The sequence below is a fragment of the Solea solea genome, chromosome 5 (genome assembly GCF_958295425.1).
Source record: "Solea solea chromosome 5, fSolSol10.1, whole genome shotgun sequence".
Classification (NCBI taxonomy): domain Eukaryota; kingdom Metazoa; phylum Chordata; class Actinopteri; order Pleuronectiformes; family Soleidae; genus Solea; species Solea solea.
The window spans coordinates 14558094-14583033 of record NC_081138.1 but is presented as its reverse complement, the minus strand read 5'-3'; the positions used below and the strand labels follow the sequence as shown (position 1 = coordinate 14583033).

The window sequence follows — 24940 nt, the reverse complement described above, 5'->3', positions numbered from 1 at the left end:
GCCTCTCTTAGCAGTCGTGGTTTTTTTTTTGTATACACATTTGTCCAATATCACAAAAACCATGAAACGGAATAAAAGGAGTCCTTGGAAGCAAACAAGGAGGCTTCTAAGCCACAAATAACGCTCACACAGAGTGAGAACACACAAAGCCATAATCATTAATACACCGAACGCTCCCACACTGTAATATACAAGCTCAACACTCCCTCCCCCTCCTGACTTTAAACCCAACTGCACCAGTCACACCTACACTGCTTTGATCTACTGCAGCCTCAAATAAAGAATATTCAACAGAGCCATTTCTGTGCGATAGCAGAAACCCTTTATATTCAATGAGAGCGGAGACTGAGAGCCCTGGTTAAATACGACATCCATAGATCCCAGAGGGTGACTTTGGTAATCCTCTGACAGATGGATTCCCACAGAATGTACCACATATTCCACATTCCTACACACTTCTGCACTCTTTGTTTACACCTTGACAACTGTAGGAAGATATACAGTATATTGGGACTAACTTCAGTAAAATATACGACAAAAAACCCACAAAAAAAAAGCATAAAACAAATAATGTGCGTAATATAACGTTACTGACATTTCTGTAATACCTAGGGTGCCCTTTTGAAATGTTCCCTACAACAGATATAAATCTTCAGTAAAAACCAGAAAAAATAGCTTGTAAATGTATAAAAAAGAAAATCTTCTCTTGTGACCCATCTGTGGATTGCGACCCAGTGTTTGAGAATGACTAATTTAATACACACATTCATTAACCCCAGCGTAATAACTTTAACCTTCTAAGCCCATTCCTGTTAAACACCTTTAAAAAGCCTTTACTTTATGCAGTAATAATAGCGGTTAACATGCCAATACATCAACTGAGCAAGCGCACATTAAGTAGACATTTCTTCCATTATGTCTAATATATAACATGTTAGTGCCGACAATGATTACATTAGCATATCAACAAAAAAGTATGTTTGATTTCAATAAGCACTGGGTGCTGCATCGACGCAAACTCAGGTTCACTCTGTGGGCTTTTTATTCCACTTGCTATAGCAAGCGTAAAATACGCGAGCATAAAATTTAAGAACAAGAAACAAATCTGTCGGATACCCTGATGAATATATATATAAAAAAAAAAGAATAACTGATGCACAGAATAAGAGCCCCGCGTGGTTCAGCTGGAGCTGAATACATGCCGTTACAGGAGAAAGCTTTGCTTGTGAACAAAGTCTAACTCAGCGGCATTCAAGAAGCCAAGGCCTCGAGGTTCTTCTTGTCTACTTCATGTCAAATTGACCCTGCAAAGAAAGCACACAGTGAAGATGTAGTACATCTACTTCAAAGACGCTGCAGCGGTGAGGTCACTGGGAAAGATGATACTGTTGTTTTGCTCGACTCTCACAACCCAGTTGCCAGGAGCAGAAGTGACGTCGCCCTGAATGCTTCAATTTTGGAGGGATGTCACAGTCACTGAAGGGAAAACTGCACCTAAATCATACAACATATATGAATACGTACTTAACTGATTTCCCACTGTGGAGAGCCTTGATGAGTATAGACGGGGCTCTGTTTGACATACATGGGGCCTCACACACAGACGTGTTAAAGCTTCCTGGGCTTTGACGTTTGCAGATGCACAGATATCACACCTAAGGCAAAAACAGGCATCGCACAGGGAGCGGCAAACGCAGGTTTTCCCACCGTGTGTGCACAGGAGTCGATTTCATTAAGAGAAAACTGCCAGACAAAAGCTCACCAGATAAAAGGAAAATGAAAGTGGACAGTGGAACATGTAGCCATTGTTCAACGGATCAATGAGACTAGAGCAGTGCCTGCTGGGAATGCCTGGGCCCTATTACAGTAACACGCTCTCTAGTCCAATAGTAGAAGAGTCCACAACAGGCCAGTCCCACATGAATTCTGGGACATGGGCTATATTCAATATTTGACCGGAGCATATTGGTCGCCTGGTTTCGACACCAGGGCCAAACTGGGTCAACAAAAAGATGCTAATGAGGCCATCTGCTGTATAATCTACCACGGAGTAACCTTTGTCTAAAGCCCCTTTTTTCACCAAGTAGTACAGTTTGGTACGTTATGTTATGTTACACTATTATTAGCATTTCCATTGTCAAATGCTGCAAGGGCACTATAATAACCTATCTGTGTACTTTGGTACACCAAGCACAGTGGTCCAGCTCCTACAGGTGGAGCTAGAGACACATAGCTAGTCTTCTTCTTGTGATAAACAGCCACATGTCCAAAAGAAAGAACATAAAATCCTGGATGTCCTCAATTGTTCACAGTGTCACGTTCTTCATTTTCACGGAATTTGTTGGTGACCTACTTCTGTGTCTCCATCCAGCTCACACACCCCTTCCCGGAAAAGTAAGCCAGATCAGGGTTTACCACTCCAAACCGCACCGTGGCGAGCTGAACTGCACTGTCACACGTGGTGGAAAACAAGGTTTAATTTAGCAACTTGTTGCCTTTTTTTCCTGATTTCAAGTTTAAGCCTATTGTTCATGCATGGAAAACCACACGTGCAAGACTGGAGAACGCAAACCACAAACAACACAGTGTTGCCCCCATAGAGTCAACACACACTCCTATAATTCAAGAAAAACAATAAGTCCGAAAACAGACCAGAATCTAATCACATCTTCCTTCAGTCATACCAAACATCTGCAGAAAATGTAATCAAAATCCACCCTGTACTCCCTGCAGCCTTTGTTTTTTTTTTAGTTGTGTTGCTCACAAAGAGACAGACAGACATTATCAAAAGTAACAACACAACCTCATCATCAGATGACAGTGGCTTTCAGTGTGACACACGCTATTTCAAATACTATGATGCATAATAAAACAAGATGAAAAGTTTCAATCAGAAAAGTTATTTTAGCAAATGATGTTGCTCTGGATCCGACCGTGACTCGGGCTTCAAATGCACATTGTGCAGAGACGGATTTGTTCTGGGCAGATAATACACAGTACTATGAGCCCTCCATTTTGTACGCCACTAAATAATAATAATATTAATAATAATGATAATTAGTCCGGGAAATGCACCACTTTGTCGATACCGCTCTGCATGGAATACGGTTTATTTAGGTTCAGACATAATTAAGACTTCTTGCTTCTTTAGGGCCAGAGGATGTCCGTTGTCATAGTTGCAACAATAAACACACAAGCCCTGTTAATGAACAGCATCTCCAGCAGCGAGCAGTGGGAAAGGTCTAGGTTTACATAACTAAATGGAGAGTTTGGATAGAAGCAGTGGTGAGATCAGTGTCTTGGTGTTGTTTGAGTTTCCTCACAAGGGAGAAGATGAAGAGTGGGAGAACTTAAACTTCACTTTAGTCTGTTACAGTCACGCCATTGTCAAATGAGGTCACACAATGCTAATTACCCCCCCATCAGCTCCACATGACTCTCTCCGTGTTCCTCAGTATAATGGTGTTTAGACCTTGTGTTGCCGGGCAACTTTCCCGCACCGCAACCAGGAAGTGATTTGCTTTATGTCATGACAGACAGAGGCAACAGCAACATTACACAAGTAAAGTGAGAGCTACAAATAGGAGTGTGACTGAAAACTAGAACAAAAACAAATCAGGTATTTCAGCAGTTAGCACAGGTGTAAACACAATAATACACATTACAGATATAATAACAGAATAGACCGAGCCAGGGGAAAGAAAGGGAAATAATGTCGGTTTGTTTAAATGTACGTTTCGTGCCGTTTCCGTGTGCATATTTAGCGACGTTACACACCGCTGGTGACTTTTTTTAATTTAAATATCTGGCAAATTCTGTCATAAACTTAGATACTTTACGAGAAGGAAATGCACAATTCACGATGCACGAGTGAGATCCATCCAACTGTATTTACAGCTGACTGTGTGCGGAACAATCACTGTTCCGTTTTGTTTATTCAAGTAAAAATAGGTTTTGTTTTCTCCTCCGTTTATTTGACGATTCCTCTTTTTTTCACCCCCGTGTGTGTAATCTCTAAAGACAAGACGTGTTCTAGTGATATCTAGTGTCTTTTCAGACTGACTATTCATTGACAGTAGTTGGTAAAACTGACAATCTCCAAACACAAAACAATGAATGGCAGCGCAAGAGAGAGCTGGGAATATGACGTTTTCCTAAAGTAGCGTCTTTGCTGTCTACATGGAGGCCGGCGTTCCCACTCTGGGAGGCGTTTTCCAAAATTACCATTTCAGGTCCCCTAAAACGCCGCCTCCGTGTGAAAACCTCTCCGGCAAAAAAAGTACACCTATTAACCTAAACCCGTTGCCATGTGGACAGCCCCTCAGTCAGGTCTGATAGTATTGCTTGTTTTCAGATGAAGGACACAACATGCACACATTACTCTACCTCGGTCTGGTCTTTTGTGAACAGACCAAACAGAGATAGCGTAATATCAACAGCATTGACACACTGAAGCTTTCAAACACACCGCACTCTTGTTAGAACCCAGATGCCCAGATTCCCATTACTCTTCTCGAGTGGTCTTTCAAGTGTTTAACTTTACTTTACTAGTCAATATTTCCTTAAGTGAACAACCTCCCCAAAAATGCATAGATTCCTGACTACTAACATAATGCATCGGTTTATTTACCAGTTAGTCGTACATTGAGAACAAGTGAATAGACTTCTAACATAACCTCATCTCCGGATAAACCATTTTCGTATCACCACTCTTGTCAAAACCCATGCAAACGCGGGGTAAACAATCCCCTCCAGACTCGCCGCGTCAGTTCATCAGGCATAAATGGAACCGATCTAAAACACACAGTCTTAGTCGCACATGAGTGAGCTGGCTTAGTTCAAGGGGAGGTCATCATCAGCCAGGCCAGACAGGCTGGCAGTGGCAGCCAGGAGGTTAAAAGCATGCACTTATGACTCCACAGCCACAAGAATCCACGTGCGCACACACACACACACACACACACACACACATACTGTGTGTGGAAATGAGTAATGTCACTGCCTTCTCTAAGTGCATTCAAGCCAGTCAGTGACATTCTACTCCTGTTCATGGTGTGGCTCACACAGTGCGTACAGGCTGCTCAGGTCGACTCCAATTAACGCGTTGCCTTTAAATAATTTCTCAGGCTGATTAATATTGAGAGTCTTTCAGAGAACTTAGGGAGAGTTCAAATGGAAGGACGTGTTTCCATATTTTTTTGGCTTAAACTTATCATTATGGTGTTAAAAATTGCCTTCAAAGATATAAATGATCCTTTTATTTTCCCCTCCATCTTTTACTATACACCCGTTTCATAACATACAGAATTGCCCGACTTAAATAAACACTTATGGTCCGTCACTTGTATTTTTTTAATTTAAAACTTGTATTTTTTCCTACAAATATAATAAAAATTCGATCAAAACTGTCATATAAACTTGTGGATGAAACACAATCATTTTAGTGACTTGTATCAGCATTCATAGAGGTTCCAATAAAAAAAAAAAGTGCAAAAAGACAAATATATAATAAAATAATAATTGCCTGGTGCCAATCATTTGAAAATTGCAAAAAACAGGCAGATTATTAGAGTCTACGTAAAACCGAGAGCAAAATGAAGGAGAGAGAGACCAACAGAGCACTAAACAGCGAGAGAGTGAGGGAGAGAGAGAGAGACTGGCAAATAGTTGAGGTGAGCAGGTGATGCATTTGTCAGCAGCAGCAGCACAGGTGTCGAGTTTCATGCAGAGAAGAGAAGAGAAAGACAAACAGACCATCTCACTCTCTCTCGAGTTAAACACAGGGCTTATTGGTCATGCTTCATTCAATTTATGGTCACATGCCGATTAATTGTTATTACCTTGTTGTTGTCTTTTTATTTTTATTTTATTTAAGTGCACATAAAAGAGAACATAAAGCGAAGGGAAAAAACTGTCTTAAGTTAAGGCGACGTTTCCAAGAATGGAACGCTGAGAGAGGGACGGGTCTGGGATCAATTCATCCTCTGATCCACAAAAGGGGACATGGATGAATCCACATTACATTTCAGTTTTTTAAAATGACGTTTAAAACAGGCCAGATGTAAACACAGTTGTGGAGATGCTACATGAACAAAACCCAAACCAACAATGTCTCACAGATATGAACTTAGAGAAGCACTTAAATGTACAGTCCCTGCTTCTTCTTTTTTTTATGAGCCATCACTCAGACTTTTATCACAACCTTGAAAAGAACAGTGACTTTGTAAAGGATATGGATTCAATCTTACATACAGGTTGCCGTGGTTACAGAGGCTGGCGATGGCCTTACAAATATGTGATCCATTATAAAAAAAAAGGCATGGAATGAGAATACTAGTAGCTTTGCAGGTTGATATGTTGCAATGGCAAGTTTTTTTATTTATTCAAATAGTTCAGCAAAGCCTCTACAGCTACATTCAATAATGGAGCTTCAGGTTCACTGAACTCTTTTCCTGGCTGGGTTTGTAGTGCGTAGTTGTAGAGAGTGAAGTGGAGCAGCTTCCACTGCTGAGTTTTCCTGCAATATTGTGTTGCGGAACACACAGAAGACAATACAGACAGCATGTCAGTCATTCGTTTACAGGAGGAACAGCACAGATCCTGTAACTGCCCTCGTTCCATCACAAGGACATTTTAAGACGTCAGGCGTCAGTCATCAAATCAGACCACGATGCCAGTTACTCACCGTCACACATTTGTGCTACACTATATAAACCACCCTGTACATGAGGTTACGTCTGTCAACAACAACCGTCAGAATGTTTTGGGACACCTGAACTAATGAAACATAAACACTCTGAAAATGTACTTCCACATATTCCATCTTCTTTGGTCTGTTGTTAACAATTAAGGACGGTATCTTGCATATCGTGGGGTTCTCTGGCTCAAGGGACAGTTCTGGCTGTCAGACAAATACTTAGTCTGAGCCGTTCACTAATTCCCTTACCTTCCAAAGCAATATTTCCCATGGCTTGGATTCATTACAATGGCTATTTGGTAATTAACAGTAAACATCATGTTATTAATTGGTGCCGCTGTCACTGGGTTGCTGTACATATCATCATGGTGAAGCATGACAGCAGGGCCAAAGGGAGACCACGGAAATGACTAACCACAGATCATATGTCAAAGGGCTCTGAAGTCCGTCATTAAGAGCACATGTTCCTTCACTGAGGAAAATATCAAGCATCACTCGGTTTTATTCAATCCTGAGAAAATGCATAATAAAGACGTGTCATGAGAATCGAAGAAAGTAAAAATCCAGCCACGGTGATTTGAATACCAAGCAGGCCAGTGGGTGGACACCAAGTCCTGTTCTATTTGGCAGTGATGAAGGCAGGAGAGACCCCCCCCCCCACACACTGTCAGGAAAACAGGTGATTCACAAACTGTGCCAGCCAGCTGCTGCGGTTAATGCAAGTCAGTGCTTACCAGTAAAATGTCTACAAGTGGAAAGAATGCGGCGATAGTATGAAATATTTAGGACAAAATGATTTCAGCAGTTCCATTTTCAGCATTTTTCAAACTTAGAAAGATGCAAATAAATGAGCAGCATGTCACGCTGCAGACCCGAGCCATCACTTCCAACTAGGACGTGCATTTGTGATTGATAGGGAGGGATAGCTGTGAATGCCTGTTTCGATTGGCCCCAAATCTGTCTTTTGAAGCTCCCACTTTCTACAAGCTTGAGATAAGACGACTGCAGATGTTGGTACTTCCCAAAAATACCAGAGGCAGCAGTCTTCTGGGACTTATTATGCAAAGCTATGCAAAAATAAATGAGCTACACCATTATCTTCCATTTAAATCAGGTGTTCCGTGCTTATTGTTGTGTAAACCTTAGTGCAGCACCATCACACCAAGGAATCATGATTTGAATATTTGGATATATAATCTATCCTGGATATGCCTCGAAGAAAAGTGTCAAACATTAAAGTACTACATTAAAAGAATTACAAACATGTGACATTTGCTACAGCACAGCCAATTTTATTCCAGGAACAGCTGACGGACAAACCACATCCCCCCCCTCATGTCCAGGAACGGTTAACACGAACAGCCGAGTAACAGAGCTCGTTGTCATCAGCTCTGCTTACTACACGTAGTACATGACTGCTGATTACTGATTACACAATGCTGACTCAGTGTTTCCACAACATCTGGTCAGAAACAGATGTGACGCTGCCTTTACAGTCACCAGAGTGAGTAAAGCCTGTGTAAACCACAACATGTTCAACGCAGAGGAGAACTATACTCATTACATACATAGTGATTTAGAGGCACTTTTACATTGTGCAGTGGGCTTTAAGCCACAGCTCAAACTGCAACTAAGGACATTTAAAGTTTGGTTTCATACATCGTTGTGTGTCACAAACGTCCATCAAGACCACGTGAAGTAAAATGACAACAATGCTGTTGGGCTGTTGAGTGGGATTGACACTGGCTCAGATCCAAAGTCATAAACTCTCCGTTAGGAAGGTCTTAACCTCTTTGCCCACCTTTATCAATTCCTCTGCCAAGTCTCACTAGAAGGTGAATTGAATGAATTGATCTTGTTTACAAGTTCAGAGTACAAGAACAGACATGACCAATAAAAATCCCAATAAAAAAAAAAACTACTCAAGGATAAGCTCAGCGGAAATGTTTGGGTTTTAAAACATCAACCTTACAACAGTAATCTATGGCTTATAAATGTATGAGGGTCAGGATACACTCGCAGGACCAACACTCAGAGACAAACGACCACTCACGCTCACATTCACACCTGTCCAATTAACCTCTGCCTGTTGTTTAGACTGTGAGAGGAAACCGGAGAAGACCTGCCAGGCAACAGGGCTAGACACTACTCCACCATGTGGCCCGTTCTAAGATGGATGCAGCATAATGGTACGTATAATTTCTGCTCACAAAGACCAAATGGAGGCAAAATAACAACATCAACAACAATAAAAATCACCTAAACATATGCACTGCAGCTTTAACCAGAGGCATAATAAATGAACTTGCAAGTCTTGAAGTATTTAAATGAGATTCAAAATAAAACCAAGCACAAATAGCAACAAAGAGATGCTCCATATTGACAACACTGTGCCAGCAATTGAGTCCACAGGTTTGTCCGATCATCCAGTTCATGACTGAACAGCTGAGGCCCAGATGAAAAGGACAAATACAGCAGCAAAGCAAAAAAGAAGGTGAAACAACTAAGACTGGGATAGAATACTAAAAAAAAATACTACTTCTTGTTCTACAGAAACACCATGAGTTATGTGTTTCCCACTGGCAGCAGAAACTATATTCCACCCCATTATACTTTAACTGTATACTTTATAAGCTTTAGACTCGAGATCTGGCTGTGAGACAAGTAAATTCATTCATTGTTGGAAAAGTCCGGCACTTTGAGGTGGACCAGAGTTCGGTTGTGCATTCACACCTCCCCCAAACGAACCAGACTTTCCGAGCAAATAAACTACGGTTAGTAAGGATTAAGAATACACCCTTAATTGCAAAATAAAGAATAAATCATGAGCAATTGTGACATCACCCATAAGAGTCTGAAGTCCTGTTTTGAAGCCTCCAGAATCACATCAGTGCCATGTTGTTGTTTTGCAACAGGAAATTCATGAGCTGCTCAGAAAAATGTTTACTGACGTAGTAAATTATTTACCCACAGACCTACACTTAAATGGAAAACTATTTGCATCCTGCAGTCACCCCAATTCGCTATTTATGTATGTATGTATGTATGTATGTATGTATGTATGTATGTATGTATGTATATATATATATATATATATATATATATATATATACATATATATACATATATATACACACACACATACATACATACATGTTTTATGATAGGTCCAGAAAAACAGAGGGAGAGAGAGATAATAAGGCTGCTGCTGTAATTAAGAGAAGAGAAGAACTGCAGCATGAAAACTAGGATGAAGAAAGCTTCCTGGGATTAATTCTCCGACCTGCTTCCAGGCGTCTCCCTGGCAGCAGCAAACCGCTCCTTATAATGACAAACATGTTGCACACATGACAGAACGTACAATTAAGACTTCCACTGACATTTATGCATCTACGCCTGTGGAGGCTCGGTACAGTGTAAATGGAAAGCCAACGGCCAGGAGTAATGACATGATGTATGCAGATGTCAGTGACGTCGGAGATTCAGTGATTTCCAAGCGAATCTGTGTGTCAACACCGTCTTCAACATCATCACAGTCGACGTGCAAAGTTTCCGCAAATACTCAAAAGGTGTGATTTCATTTTTCAGCGCGTGCTGCTGCACACCATCTGTAGCAATGAAAGTGCAAACATGCAAGTGTCACATCTTTCCCGAGAGAGAGAGAGAGAGGGAGAGAGCGCCTGCAATGAATTTCACATTTTCCATCCAGTCCAAGAGTCAACGTGTGTCAATATGTCCGCGTGTGTGTCGTTAGTGTCTTACCTTATTGCTGAGAGAAATGCAGCCTTTGATGTCTGCTGGTCTTCACAGCTGAAAAGACAAAAGACAAGTGGTGGAGATTTAAAGGACAGAATATGAAAAGTCAATAAAAAGGAGGTTTAATTCCCTCTTAATGCAAAAACAGCTCTGCAGAGAGATGAAGGCACAAAATGTTCAGCACTACATGTTTAGGTATGTGCATCAGGCTATGGTGGGAGAAATTAAGCTATGCAAAATAGCTATTAGCTTGTTGTGGAGACAAGACACAGTTTGTTAAGTGGGTGAATGCGAATTTTGAAAGTCGCCTTTATCAGTTCATTCCAACCTGGTGCTAAAATAAAGAGCAGTTCTGAGCCCATATGACACAGGAGTAGAAATACTGTTTATCTAAACAGACATATTTGATATATAATTGTGGTATATCACACTGTGATTGCATTAATCAATAATTCAACACATAATACATGGACAACATGTCACGTTTCAAAATAGTATTGGTATTGATTTATGAAGAACACGATACCTACAAGTAATATCAGTCTACAGTGTGTGTAAAATATAATGTGTTGTTAAATGAGATATAATTGGTGATTAAATCATAAAATGTGACATAGTTAACAACATAGAGTTGTTAGACTTGATTTTTTATAGTTCTCCACATCATTGGCTTTGGCAATACTGCATTACAGTACAGTAACAATATGGTAATAGGCTAATACAATCCTTATTCTGATGCAATTTCCAGCTTTGTAATAACAATGGTAAAGTGACATAATATTACGTGCACCGTGGACAACCTCATGGTTGGGTTGTCACTTCTAAATGTTTTGTACCACAAAACAGCTGCACAATATGGTAAAAAAAAAAAAAAAAGCATATCACAATTATTTTCACAAATATTGCAATTGTGATGTGATTCCCAATTGGTATGTCTGGTTATATTTGCATCTTAACTGCCATTTTTGCAAAAAATATTGTTATATGTTGAGTAAAGTGCTATATAAATAATTTTTGGTGTTGTTATATAAATCCTGATACATTTTGTGGCATTTCTCTAATCTGTTGAGCAAGATATATATATATATATACATATATATATATATATACACACATAGGGAATTTATATTCTATTCATTTCAAAATATAAAACAGGAGGGTGGACAAACGGGACATTATAATGGTTGAAAAGTCTTATCCTGGCAAAGTAAAGTGTCTTAAGATAATGTGTGGTTTGATTTGATGCAACACAAATAAAATCAATTTGATTTTGTCTGGTCCATGCTCTTTAAAAGGTTGTCTCGAGCCACATGTCTGCATTCTAATGAATGAAACAACAACAATAAAACACCATCAGCCACATCTATAAGAAAAACATCATGGAGCACATGTGATGCGGTAAAGCAGAGCGCAGTCTAGAGTCAGGTTGTCGCGTTTACGGCTTCCAAATATTCTGTAACAGAATAATCATTTGGAGGACAAGCAGAATATTTCCCAACAAGTAGTGTGGGTTTGTACCGCTGTCCAGGCCGTACTCATGCAGCCACATTTAATGACACGCACCGCTGCAGCTCTGCTGACAAGCTGGAGCCTGATAGGAGACAAGTGTGAAACACACTCAATGTGGATCATTGGAGGGAGAGGCGTCACACCGCAGGAACTCCCCATCATGCAGGTCCTCTGCCTGCCCGGGAGATTTCCCCTCACACATCAATGAAAGTTTCAGGGAAAATATCAGATTGCAATTTTTCCCCGACAGATATTTTGACCTCAATTTCATAAAGTCAAGCTTTAATTCAATATTCACCAAGTGTGGATGTAAAACAAATGGTCAAGCATTACCACGCAACGCCATTAAAATATGAACTACTTGTTTTCATCACGTACGGCTCACATTCAACATTTGCATTAGAAGAATGAAACTGCAGCCATAGTGATTTGCTTTGTTTTACTTTGAAAGACTGCAGCAGGAGAGAGCAATGTAACAATAGCGGGCTGAATCCAAACTGCTGCATTCTGATTAGAGAAAATACTGGCCAGAGCCACTAAAAGATGCTCGAATGATCTCTATCTGGCTTCCGATTACCTGCTTACTCATCCGACTCCCTCTGAGCTCAGCGTCACTTCAGCTTCAGCTCAGGCACCGAACAGCGACAACCTGTCCCCCGAGCCTCGCTGACACGCTGACACTGGCAGGTGAGCGAGAAAAGGTTTTAGGTTTCTTACTGGGAGGCACTATTCAGATTCCACTAAGGAGGTCAGAAATGTTAGACTCCACTAATAGACCATTATGTCATTGGAGAGCAATGATTAGGGTTGTGGTTGTAATTCTGCTTCCATGCTCTTATCACTTCAATCCACAGTTGCATGTCCTCGTGTGCAGAGGTGTTTACAGTTGGGTAATTTAATTAAAGTTTTTACACTTGAGGGTGGTGGAAAAGTTGCAATGGAAACTGTTCATGCAAATAAAACATTTAGAAATCACTAGGGATGGGAATCGGTATTTATATGTAAAAAAGTAAAATCTGATAAAATCCTATACCTCACTATGCAGACTGTAAAAATGTGAATAAAAATCTGCAAAAGCATTTTTGCTGAGTCATGCTTGGGTTATTTATTTCTTCTTTTTTGGAGAAGAATTTTTGTTACACAGTTGGAGAAATAACTCAGCTTCATAGTTCATAAATGGTCTAAAATGACTGTATCGGTCTAATATCGGTGGATAATTGTTTGTGACATCGCTATCGGACACAAAAAAAAGTGGTCACACAAAATCACATGACTGAAAACTTCTCTCTTACTTCCACATTTTGCTGAACTGGAAGAATAGTGAAACGCGTGGATGAAGCAGGTGAGAAGGAACATGCAGGTTAATGAGAAAACCACTATAATACTTTAACTATAGCGGTAATGAAATATGAACATATGAGCAGCTGTTGGCGCTCCTAATTTACGCTAACAAGCGGCATCCCGTCATCCTCCTATGTGGACTGTTGACATGAAGCCGAGACACAGTAGCACTTGAAATAATGTAAGAGTGGGGTTGCACCAAGTCTTTACCCTCCAGGCAAACAAATGTGAGAACCCAGATTACACAAAACCCCATTGAAAAGAGAGAAACCTTATCTGATACAACTTAAGTGACAAATGCATTCCTGTAATTCTTCCATCTGTGCCCGAGGCCACTGCTCAGAGCAAAGTTCCTCAGGGGTGAAAACAGTGAGACACACCAGTCGACAACATGTATATTAGCATTTCATTAATTTCATAACATTTTTTCAAAGCAACAAAAATGGTAAATACGGCTGGTTCTCTCTCAGAGGCACAGGGGGCACATCGCCACTGGTGATCTTTAGAAGCACAATATGCCATTGGAGACTCCATTGTTCATCCATCCTGCAGTTTCATTAATCACACAATGCAGAGGAGGACAGAGTGGGACAGAGTGGGACAGGTCAGACAATGTGGTGCCTGGGAAACACCTAAGTCCGGCCCCAAAAATTAAGCTTTAATAACTTTGCCCACTATGGCACCATCAACACAGCTGGATTAGACAAAGGTCAAAGTGGCAACTCATATTATTTACCGAAGGCATGTGCGTCGGTGCTTGACGGAGGGAGGAGTGTGTGCATCTGAGCACATTAAACATCAAACTTTAAGCCACCCCATCAAGCCGGAGCATAAATTTAAATTCATTACATTAACCCTATTTATCACACAGTGGATGCCGCACTAAAACGAATGGTGGCTGAGTATGTCGTCTTCGCTGCAGGCCACTTCAAAGATCAATGGCAACTGTTCGCCGAGAGGAAGGCATTACTCATTCCTATCTTTTTTTTTTTTTCTCCTGAAGAAATTGGAGAAAATACTTGTATATAAACTTACTCCTCTTAAAAGGAATAGTTACAATTTATTTTATATATACATTCACCAGCCACTTTATGGGAGGTACACCTGTTCGAACACAAATATCGAATTAGTCAGTTACACGGCAGTGCATTTATGGCGCGTTTGCACTAGCGTTGACTCGGCACGGCGCGGTTATTTTGCTTTTCCATTAGCGATAGTACCTGGTACTTTTTTTTAGTACCTGCTCAGGCGAGGTCCTGATGGCTGGTGTATTCAGAAACCCTGCTACTGTATTTAAGTGAGTCTGTGCTCCGGTCATGACAATTTTTTTTAATGAACTGATTCTAATGATTCAGTACATCGAAAACAACTGCTTTACAACTCACTAGTTTGTGTGTGTGTGTGTCGTGTATAAGTCACAACAGCTTTATGCAGCCGCTGTGATGACCTTGCCCATATAATTTTAATGGAAAACCAACCACACTGTGCAGGGTCGAGGTGGAGGAATGCACACGTCAAGAGTTGAAGCAAATGGGCTACAGGAGCAGAAGACATTATTAGATGTCCTAATAAAGTGGGCGGTAAGTGTATAGTCCCTCCTAATGTGCAATTAGACTCATTGTTATCTAAAATCTTGTCAGATCCAACATTCATAGAACAATGGGCTCAGTGCAGTCGATCTTCTGAAAAGCAACTGTAGCATTAAGGACAATACAGTGATTTTATTGCCACAACATCAGCAAAATTCAACAAAGAGGCAAAAAAAAAAAGAAGTGACAGAAAAACAAACTTTGAGAAAGGGACTTAAGGGCCCGACTCATGCTAATCTCAGCCTTGCAGCGCAGACTGACCAAAGCCCACTAACTCTCTGTTATCTCCCGCCGCTCTCATATATAAGCAGCAGGCCCAGATATGCAATTAGCTAAATGGGTCCAGGGGATCTAGGCATAATTACTCCAGGCGGGGGAAGTTCTTTGAGTGTTAGGGGATTCATTACCCACTGCCCACTCATGGAGACACCTGTCCACAATGGCACTCCTCATAGAGTTTATTACCCTCTGGAAAATTCAGACTCGCAGAGAAGTAATGACAAAAACTAATGAATGTTAGCATGTATGCCAGAGACAGAAGTCAAAGAAATCTGGAACACAAGAGAAATATAAAGCATTCTCATTGTTTAACATTTCAATGCAGACAGAGCTGGAGATTAAACAATGTAGACTCAATGGCATGTTTTAACCAGAATACACTACTGCACTGCACCAAACAGTGATAATGCCTGCATCTATATAAACATGGACCATCTGCTCTTGCTGTGTTTATGAGTCGAAGACTTAGTGTGAAATATATTTGCTGCAGCCGTACAGACAATGAGGAACTCAGTATTGAAGCAGTGATCCCATCCTGCATCACAAACCAGCACAATTATTCAGTCATCATATGTTAATATGTGTCATTGCATTAACAGCAGAAGCTTTTAACAACTAAAAGTCCCAAAATTCCAATAATTATCAAACGTTGGCTGCAGCTTTATCCATATTTTTGTTTCCTCCAATAGATTAACAATACAACCCTTTATTAGGGCTGAAACTATTATCATCTAATCTAATCAACTAATCTTAAACCCAGAGTGGAGTAATCAAATATCATTTAACCCTTTAACACCTAAATGTCTAACCATAAAAAGGACCCCTGAATGTACATTATTCCCAGAATAACCTTTACAATTTACTGCATCTTAAAGTAGTGTATTAACAATTTAAAAAGAAGAAAAACAAAACAGTTTATTTAGAAAAACACTGGCGACACCAGATTTTGCGCGTTAAATTCTCTCCTCTCTGGCGACAAAGACACTGATTTTTCGGCTTCCTGAAAGAGTGCGAGTGAAATTACCATAATAACCACATGTTGGCTTTGTTGTGCAGCTCAGTCTCAGCAATCGAAAAACGTTGGAATTTGTCCGATAGCACAAAGCTTCGCATAACTGCGGTACTGCAAAGTGCGCTTGTGCAAACGTGGCGTCAGTGATACGCTTGGCGTTAATATCAAATGTCATCTTGCTTGAAAAATAAAATTAATAAATTGATCATTCAAATTGTTTATATTTACATTTATCTAAAAATGATGCATTTTCCTTTCATTAAGTCTCGTTTCCCTTTCATAGTTGGGGGTAAGGGGTGGGGGGTTGGAGGACATCTGGACAACAGCTGTTGCTCTGCATCACAGTTGAGCATGAGCGCATGCAGTCACACACACACACACACACACACACACACACACACACACACACACACACACACACACACACGCACACAGTTAAAGGGTTAGATAGATATATTATTTTTTCTGGTCAAGGTATATGGACAATCAAACACCACACAGCCACGCAAAAATGGACATGATGTATACACACAGACACGCACACACACACACACACACACACACACAGCAGACGCAGCCCCTCTCGTCTCTCTTCTATACAAGGCAAATATTCCGACCCTCTCTTGGGAGGGCAGAGATTCTCAATGATTAGTCCTGCCCTTCCACAGAAGGGGGAGGTTACACAGCTCCTAATTCAATTACACAGACCCTCATCTCTGTTTCGGACCCGGTCTCAGTTCCATGAATGGTGTGAGGCAGGCAAGTCTAACAATGTGCTTAGGTTTGTGATTTACATGTGGTTTACAGTTGTTTTAGCTTGTGAGCGGGAACACATACATGAGTGAACATGTGTGTGTGTGTGTGTGTGTGAGACACTGGACACGAGAATGGGAGAAGTTTCTCTGACAAGAACATAAAAGGTGAAGACAGTAATTATTAGGGGGGCAAGTAAAATATCTATAAAATGTTACAATATTTCATGGTATGGTACTGTATAGATTATTTGAAGCGCGAAATATTCCTGACAGTGGTATTGTGTAGTTGTCGGCACAGCTTCTGCTTCCCCCCCCTAAATATAACCTTGTTGTTTGACAGCTGACTAGGAAAAAAAATCACAATAGTACACCAATATATCACATTACATACTGTGTATATATAGTATTGCCAGAGTTTTGCTAATCCAAAGCCTTCATATTTATTCCAGATTAGCAGCAAGTGTGTGCAGTCTGTTGCTATTTAAGCAAAATTCCGTTTTATGTAAATGTTACTTTCTTTCATACTATGAAATCATGAAAAATATAGGCCAGTGATACCCGTTTTTTAAGAATTTAAGAAATACTTAATCTGTGGCTTTGAATTTACTTTTTTCTTTTCTTTTATCTGACCTAGTATAACATGTATAGCAATATTGTGACACTGAAGTCTAATATTTCAGTATTTGCACCCAATGTTAAAGGAATACTTCACCGATTTGCATTTAGTTTTGTATTACTAGAATAGGGGTACTACCACTAAGTAGATAGTAGTTAAGTAGGGTCCTACCTTAAAGTATTTTAAAAAAAATTGTGCTTCCCAACCTCAGTTTCCCCTGAGAAATATCTTTATTGTTTTTTTTTTGTTACGTGCTCACCAGTGACACTTGGTCCTGTTAGCGTGACTGTTAGCAAAGATGACGGACACTGTTTACATTCTGGGAATGAGGTCCCACCCCCTAAAAAGTCTAAAAAGTGCGGAATTAGCGTTGCAGTTTCAATCGTCAGACCAAGACCAAGTGTCACTGGTGGGCACAAAAACCACATGCATGTGTTGAACGATATGCAAGTGCAGAAAAAAAGTGGACAGATTATTATTCGGCACTGAATTTTTATTTCCCCATGTTCACATGAAAACAATAATATATATGTATATGGGAATTATTGAGTCAGGACTTAAGGTTTGGACCTCAGAGGATTTTCGGATTTCTTAAGTTTGGGAATAGCTGCTACAGGCAGACACAAACACTGAATGCTAAAGGATCAAAAATGCAAAATTAACATTTGTGACCTCTTTCTGAAGCCTACATTCTGCATCAATGGTCCAAGAAAATTGTGTTTACAATGTTCATTTCATCAAACACAAAAGAAAATGACCATCATCAGTCCCCTGATAATAAAGATAATTGATGAACTGTTTGAAGAGTTTATAATGTTAGAATGGACAACTTAACATTTTGAGACAGCTGACCATTTTATGACCCATTATGGCCCGAGTTTGCAGATGACATGATTTACTCGCTGTGTATTATTACCCATTTCCTGTGAGTTACTCATTAACAACCATGCAGCCCGCTAAGTAATGCTGCGCTGCAGAATTAGCAGAAGACATGTGACTCCACAGGCAGGTCATGTCCTTCACCACCATCACAAGAGCAGAGGAGAGGAAGGGAGGTCTCATTCTCAGAAATGATGCCACAAAGCAGACAAAGTTTAAACGACAATCAAAGGCCTTTTTCATAACAAAACTTCTAGTTTTGGGTCCACATCACAAAAAGGACTAGAACATTCTACTATACGGCATTTGTTACAACCCTATAAAGCCCCACTCATTCATAAATCAAGTGATTCAAACTGTGTGCATACAATGAGACATAAGTCAGGTTGAAAATGCAAGCTACACTAACAACTGAAGCAGTATCGTTCTTTTGTTGTTGTTGTTGTTGTTTTTCAGGGTTAGTTTCCGTATCTAAAATATTGAAAAATAAAACAATGTAATCATGTTTGTATAAAAGGATTTGCAGAGTAGAAGTCCTGCTTCAGAGTTCACTGTTATTATACCATTTACCAACTGTGCAGGGACCTGAAGAGCAAACAGCTTAACATGGGGATAGATGAGGTAACGTACAGTCTTCTGGCTTCATATTTGGCAACAACACACGGTTTTATAAAACACAGCCTTGTAAAATACACCCCAGAAATATTAGAAAGAGATATGGCACAACAGTTACTGAGATTTAGTGAAAGTGGTGGTGATTTATTTATTTTTTGGTTTTTTTAGAAAAGTACTACCACTAAACCATTTCATTAAAAAGAAGAATTTAAACATTCAGAGAAAAAAAAACAAATACTATTGATCAAGTGACCTTTCGTGCTGGCCCACACATCTGTCAGTGTCCTCACTCCCCACAAATGGCTCATTAAAAATGCACATGCCGCCTCAGAAGTGAACACAGCATTTACAAGACACAGTAAATCATCAAAGCCCACTTTAAAAAGGCAGCTTCTTGGTCGAGCAGTCCTGCAGATTAGGATGCAGCGGCCCTCTTCATGAGCTACCAACCTAATCTTCTCTTGCATCTCAGCCGTGGAGATACGGCAGTCCTTTAATCCGCTCATTGGGTGAACAGCTGCAAGCAGACATTTAACTGTCTGCCGCCCCGGCCGCTTTGGCCTTCAAAACCCAATTTAGTCAACAGAGAAGTGGATGGACACACATTTTTATTAGGATTTGCCCTGCAATTTCCTACGTTTTCATTAGCTGCCTTTCCAGTCAAGGTTTCCTTCATGTATAAGTGCCTCTCTGCGTGCGATACCTTTCCCTGCGAGTCGACATGAAAACAATTACAGGCTGGTAAGACAAGTGGTAGACAGGGAAACTGATATTGCACTGGAAAGGTCCTGGAGCATCACTGTCAGGCGAAGAAGAAATGATCGTCTTCATCCGGGTCTTGTTTTCCCACTAATGGCGTAAGACCACAAAGTGAATGCCTATAAAATTCATTTCGACTGGTCAAAAAAAACATTTAAACCATAATACTATAATATGGGACATTCCACCTACAAGCCACCTACTCCAAGACCAATATTTCTATGCCCTCTATAAGCTTGAGCTTGCCTCCTCCCTCTATTGTTGTCAGAAGACAGGGGCCACTCCCTATTCACCTAATACACATTAAATGCTCTGTATTGTTTACAGAGTCTGATGGCAGTGGCAGGCACACGAGTTAGTAAACACACGTTGTTGTTTACAGATCACACTCTGTGACAACAGATAGCCAGTGCAGATAACTTAAACTGTGCCTCAGCTGCAGGTCATTTAAATGGCAAATAATGGCTCAACTTTGCATTTAGAGACACAGAGTCACATTTCACAGCTGTGCATTGCATCATTTTATATGTATATCGAACAAATCCCTATATAAAAAGTCTCCAGTTTCTGTAAGGGAATCCATTTTCCCACTAGTGTTGGGTATTGACCCCTCCTTTCAGCTCTAAACATAAAACATGAATACAATCATTCTAGGTCAAACGCAGTGGATCCTCCCACAGATTTAGTGAGGTTAAGTAACATGACTTTCTACAACCCCTTTTTGCGCTCAAATAGCAAGTATAACCAGGAGTTAGGCTACTATGAAAATATCATCATCCATGACTGAACACCACCATAGCGCTCAGAAATGATGGTATGGTGGTTATAATTTTCTGTTACTTTGGTGTCTCTTTAAATCAATCCAATTGATCAAATAAATAACAGTAAGTATACATCGAAGTGTTGTGCCAGAAATGGCACATTGGTGGCAGAAGTAGAACAGAGAAAGGAGACATTAGCATGTTCATCCAGATCTCACATCCTCACTAATCCAAGCCGAAGCCAATAAAAAAAACCCATGTGCATCTCAGAGTCATTTGACCCGAGAGTGTATGCTGATGAAAAACATTGCCACTGGTAGAAGAAAAGAAAAAAGAACATTAAAAAACTGGGATTAAATTGGATTTTTCAATTTTCAATTATGTCTCATGCTGTGTCCTTGTAGGCAAGTGACAGTGAAACTTAGTGTGAGCCAGATGTAGGCAGGTGACCCATTTCCATGTGACAAATCATCCACAGAATCTAAGAAATCTAAGAAATCTAATGTCAGTGTGACTACTCTGTCAACCTTCCTTTCCTCCATTTACGAGGTGCATATGCTGCCGATTTACCAACCTGTGTCACTTCTCCCCTGTGAATGTGTTGCAGCTGAGGTGTTGACATGCTTGCTTTCCACCGGTGTTGGGAGGGGATCGGGGTGAGTGGCGAAACAGAGATAACGGGGAGGGAAACTAAGCAGGGGATTGATTTGAGTTGTAAAAAAGAAAAAAAAAAAAAAAGGAAAAGCGAGTGAGATAAAGATAGAAAACTGCTGTTGGACTGGGCTGAAGGATTTTTTTGTTATGATTGGGGAACTACTCGTGATTCCTGCCATGTCAGCATGGTGCGGCTTATTTTTAGCAGAAAACTCCACAATCGCAACAATAACAGGGAGGGGAGGATGGAATAATTCAATGCATGCTGCAGAATGCATTGAAAAATTATCTTTTTCTTGATGATGTAATGGGGTGAAACTATTGTTAAACCAACACCAAAACCATATAAATGTAATATAATATAGACATCCAAAAACTTATTTTTAGGATGAAGGAACTGCCTTTGCTTCAAGTGGAGACTGCTTAACTTACATTTCTTTTCAAATGACAAAATTCTTGATTTTTATAATTTACTACACCATGTAGGATGAGATCATTCTATTTAAATCCAGGAGAGGATCATTTGTAAGTGACCCATTTTAATGTATTCTGAATGCATCCCATGACCATGAGTTAGGCTACTTAATTAGCACTAGGTGGATAACAATGCTGAGACTGCAGTCACACTTAAACCAGTAGTGCGGAAACACCGAATCTGGAGAATCATTACACTGTTGACATTAACACTAATCCCCTACCACAGCATGCCAAGTACTACCTCTGCACCCACAATCATTAAAAGCAGGAAAACACGCGTCATGTGTGTCACATAAAGGCTGCCTTCATGGAGCATTGTGGGTACGAGGACAGTTGTGGAATGTGTGGCAGCACAGGAATGCCAGGTTACACAGGAGTGTTCACCTGCAGGAAAGTAAAAATTGGCAGATTGGCATCACAGCTAACAAAACTCCCATCAAGGAACAAGCTGCACTTTTCCATCAGGGAAAGAGATCAAAAAACAAAAATCCCATTTGCCACCTGCAACTGCCATTTAAATCCCCTATTGTCCAAGCAGTGCATGTTGCCAATTTAAAAACACCACCAGGTTTCTGTATGAACATTTGCTTCAGAGCAGCCGGCAATACATTTACCACTTGGTGTTTCAAGACAGTCTTGTAGCTAATTGAGAGAGTGTTTCTGACTACAACTGACAAAACAGGGACATCAGTCACCAAAGGAGAGACACAACTCAATCGTGTTGTCAAGAAGAAGGCAAAAGGGTTAGGTTGGAAGGGTTGGAAGCCCTCCTTGCCCCCCTGGGGGTGTTTTCTGCACTGGGAAGATAAGTAACACAACTGAGGACAAGGCTGGCATTCTACCCCAAGTCCAAAAGACAAAACGCCCGAGTCCATCTAAAGCGAGGAATCCGACACTGCAGCATTTGTGTCTTTGCCAGCAAGAGAACAAGCTCCCCATAGACATGCTGATATGAAACATGGTGCCCACCAACTTTATGCTCAGAGGATTACTGTAATCATTTCTCTTTTCCAAATTGGCAAAGTAGAAAACACTGACAGTGGATTATCACAAATTCAAACTACGATTAGAAGTAATTTTATAACTGTTTGCCGAAGCAGCCTCAGTAAATAAGCATAATTATGAAGCATCATATCCCTGATTGGCATTAGTCCTACTCACTGCAATGCACCAGTTAGTTTAAAGTGAAGTTGCGTCCAGCAGCAGGGAGTTCTAATGGCAATTATATTAAGCTGACAACCAAACATAGTAGAACCTGCACCACTGACTGTCGTTGCCCAAATAACAGCTGTATCTGAGCCTTTCAGTCACAATTTAAAAGAGTTCGCCCCTGCTGCTAAAACATAAGAGACCCAGGGTCAGTAGTACAGTCTAGGATTAGTATATAAACTGTCTTCTTAGCTTTCAAACTCCCAATTTAACTTTCTCCAATAACAATATATCAAAAGATCAATACATATCATTTAGGGCTGGGTGACGTGGTCAAAAACATGACAACATCATCAGTTGACGGTGATACTTAACACGGTAAGATAGTTAAGGAATGAGTTTTGTTTCTGAAAGAAAGTTGACGATGAATAATTACTCATGCTCCGTCATTGGACATCTGCAAATATCCAACCCTCAACATTTAATCTCAATCCTAACATGTTCTGTCTTTACTGGACCTTGTAGGGGAGTCGGGGGACGAAATACTGAAGCTGAGGTGAGAAGTGAACAGCCAGGACACACCTGCCAAACTGGGAGTTGAACAATAGCGGAGGATCCATCTGCAGCAGGTGGATGGCCCGTCTCCAACAATTTCCATGGCTCATAACTCGTCTGACAATGTCCACCACACAGGGTCAGTTGGACGCAGCTAATGCAACCACCGTATCCCTGTGGTTAGTGCTGCAACAGCGAGCCCTGCCCATAGCACATAGCACATAGCACAAATAAAAGGCTATTTTTGGCCCCTTGATTAACACCGAGCTTTCCACGTGTAATGTAAACCAGCTGCCACACTCACAACACCACCATAAAAAAGGAGCCATGTTTACAGGTCTTGCATAGCAGAGTACACTGTGTTTGAGTGGTCTTTCGTCTTCTCCTCTCCGTCCCCAGTTTCTACTCCGAGGCCTGGCAACACTCCCATGCACTCTCCCTTAACTAATAAACAAAGGATGGTTTCCCTTATATAGCTCTATTTGAACTCTGCGAGCAATATCAGAGGCTCGCAGAGAGGTGGGGGTGCAGAGCAGAAGTTTGTTCCAGGCAGAGAGGTTTGAGCCGAGGGCGAGGAACTCTGACAGTATGATTGTGTAACAGTCACACATTAACTGCCACATAAAGGGCTATTTCTGGTGCCCGTGATTTTTGCCGTGTCAGGTAGGATGTGTTTGAAAACTGCAGTATACAGGATATCTGAACTAAAGCACAGGGCCACAGGAAATGAAGTCTCTGGTTGGGGGTCAAAAACAGACCAAACATCGTCAAAACTAGGATATTATCGGCAAAATATCAGTAACAGCGGCCAAGATTGCCCGATATGCCTAATGACTATAACAGCGCATATAATTGGCTGCTACCTCCTACCAACTATTTAGTTTATTTATTTTGCACAACATAAAATATTATGCAGAAATATCATGAGAATTTCATTACAGAAGAGATTCAAAGATCTCTGCAGTTGGCGCGCAGGAATGAACGCATATCGGAAATTGGCCAAGGCATTTCCAATATATCGGCATTTCAGTTATTGGCAAAAGGTCCAAAATCGTACATTGCATCGTACATCAAAACCAGATGAAGCTGACCAAAGTGCTGTGCAAAGGATATAAAAACTACAAACCAAAAGCACAGAGATATAGCATGATGTGTTTCCCCTACATTCATTCAGCAATTAATCGAAATCGCATTAAGGCTTGCTGCAATTTCAAACCGCAGGAGGTGCAATATTTCTTAAAGCCAAAATGTGCGAAGAATTAACATTTTAGATTAAATATTGCTCTGGCCAATACACATCTTATTCTTAAGTCTGAAGAAAACATCTTTGCTTCTCACAGATCTGCACAAATATCACACAGTAATCATTTTAAATATGTAACTGAAATGAAAATGAGAACAATTATGTAAAAGGCACCATTCCCTCTCGTACTGTGAATCATATCGCAACAGCAATCTGAGTCAAAACAATCGCAATTAGATATTTATTCAAAATGGTTCAGCCCAAGCTGCTGTAGTTAAAAATTTGGCACGATCA

The 24940-nt window shown here is 40.5% G+C and overlaps 1 protein-coding gene across 2 annotated transcripts in view; it reads right to left on the bottom strand.

The window, feature by feature from the left end:
* Nucleotides 1-24940, bottom strand: part of tln2a (talin 2a) — a 90477-nt gene that overhangs the window by 53676 nt on the left and 11861 nt on the right. The window contains exons 1-2 of one of the 2 annotated variants that reach the window (XM_058628757.1): nucleotides 23431-23490; nucleotides 10460-10507 (exon numbers count right to left, since the gene is read on the bottom strand). The gene's annotated coding sequence lies outside the window, so the exon portion shown is untranslated. Of the gene's footprint in view, nucleotides 1-10459; nucleotides 10508-23430; nucleotides 23491-24940 lie in introns of those variants that run through there. The other variant, XM_058628756.1, reaches the window with a different exon arrangement.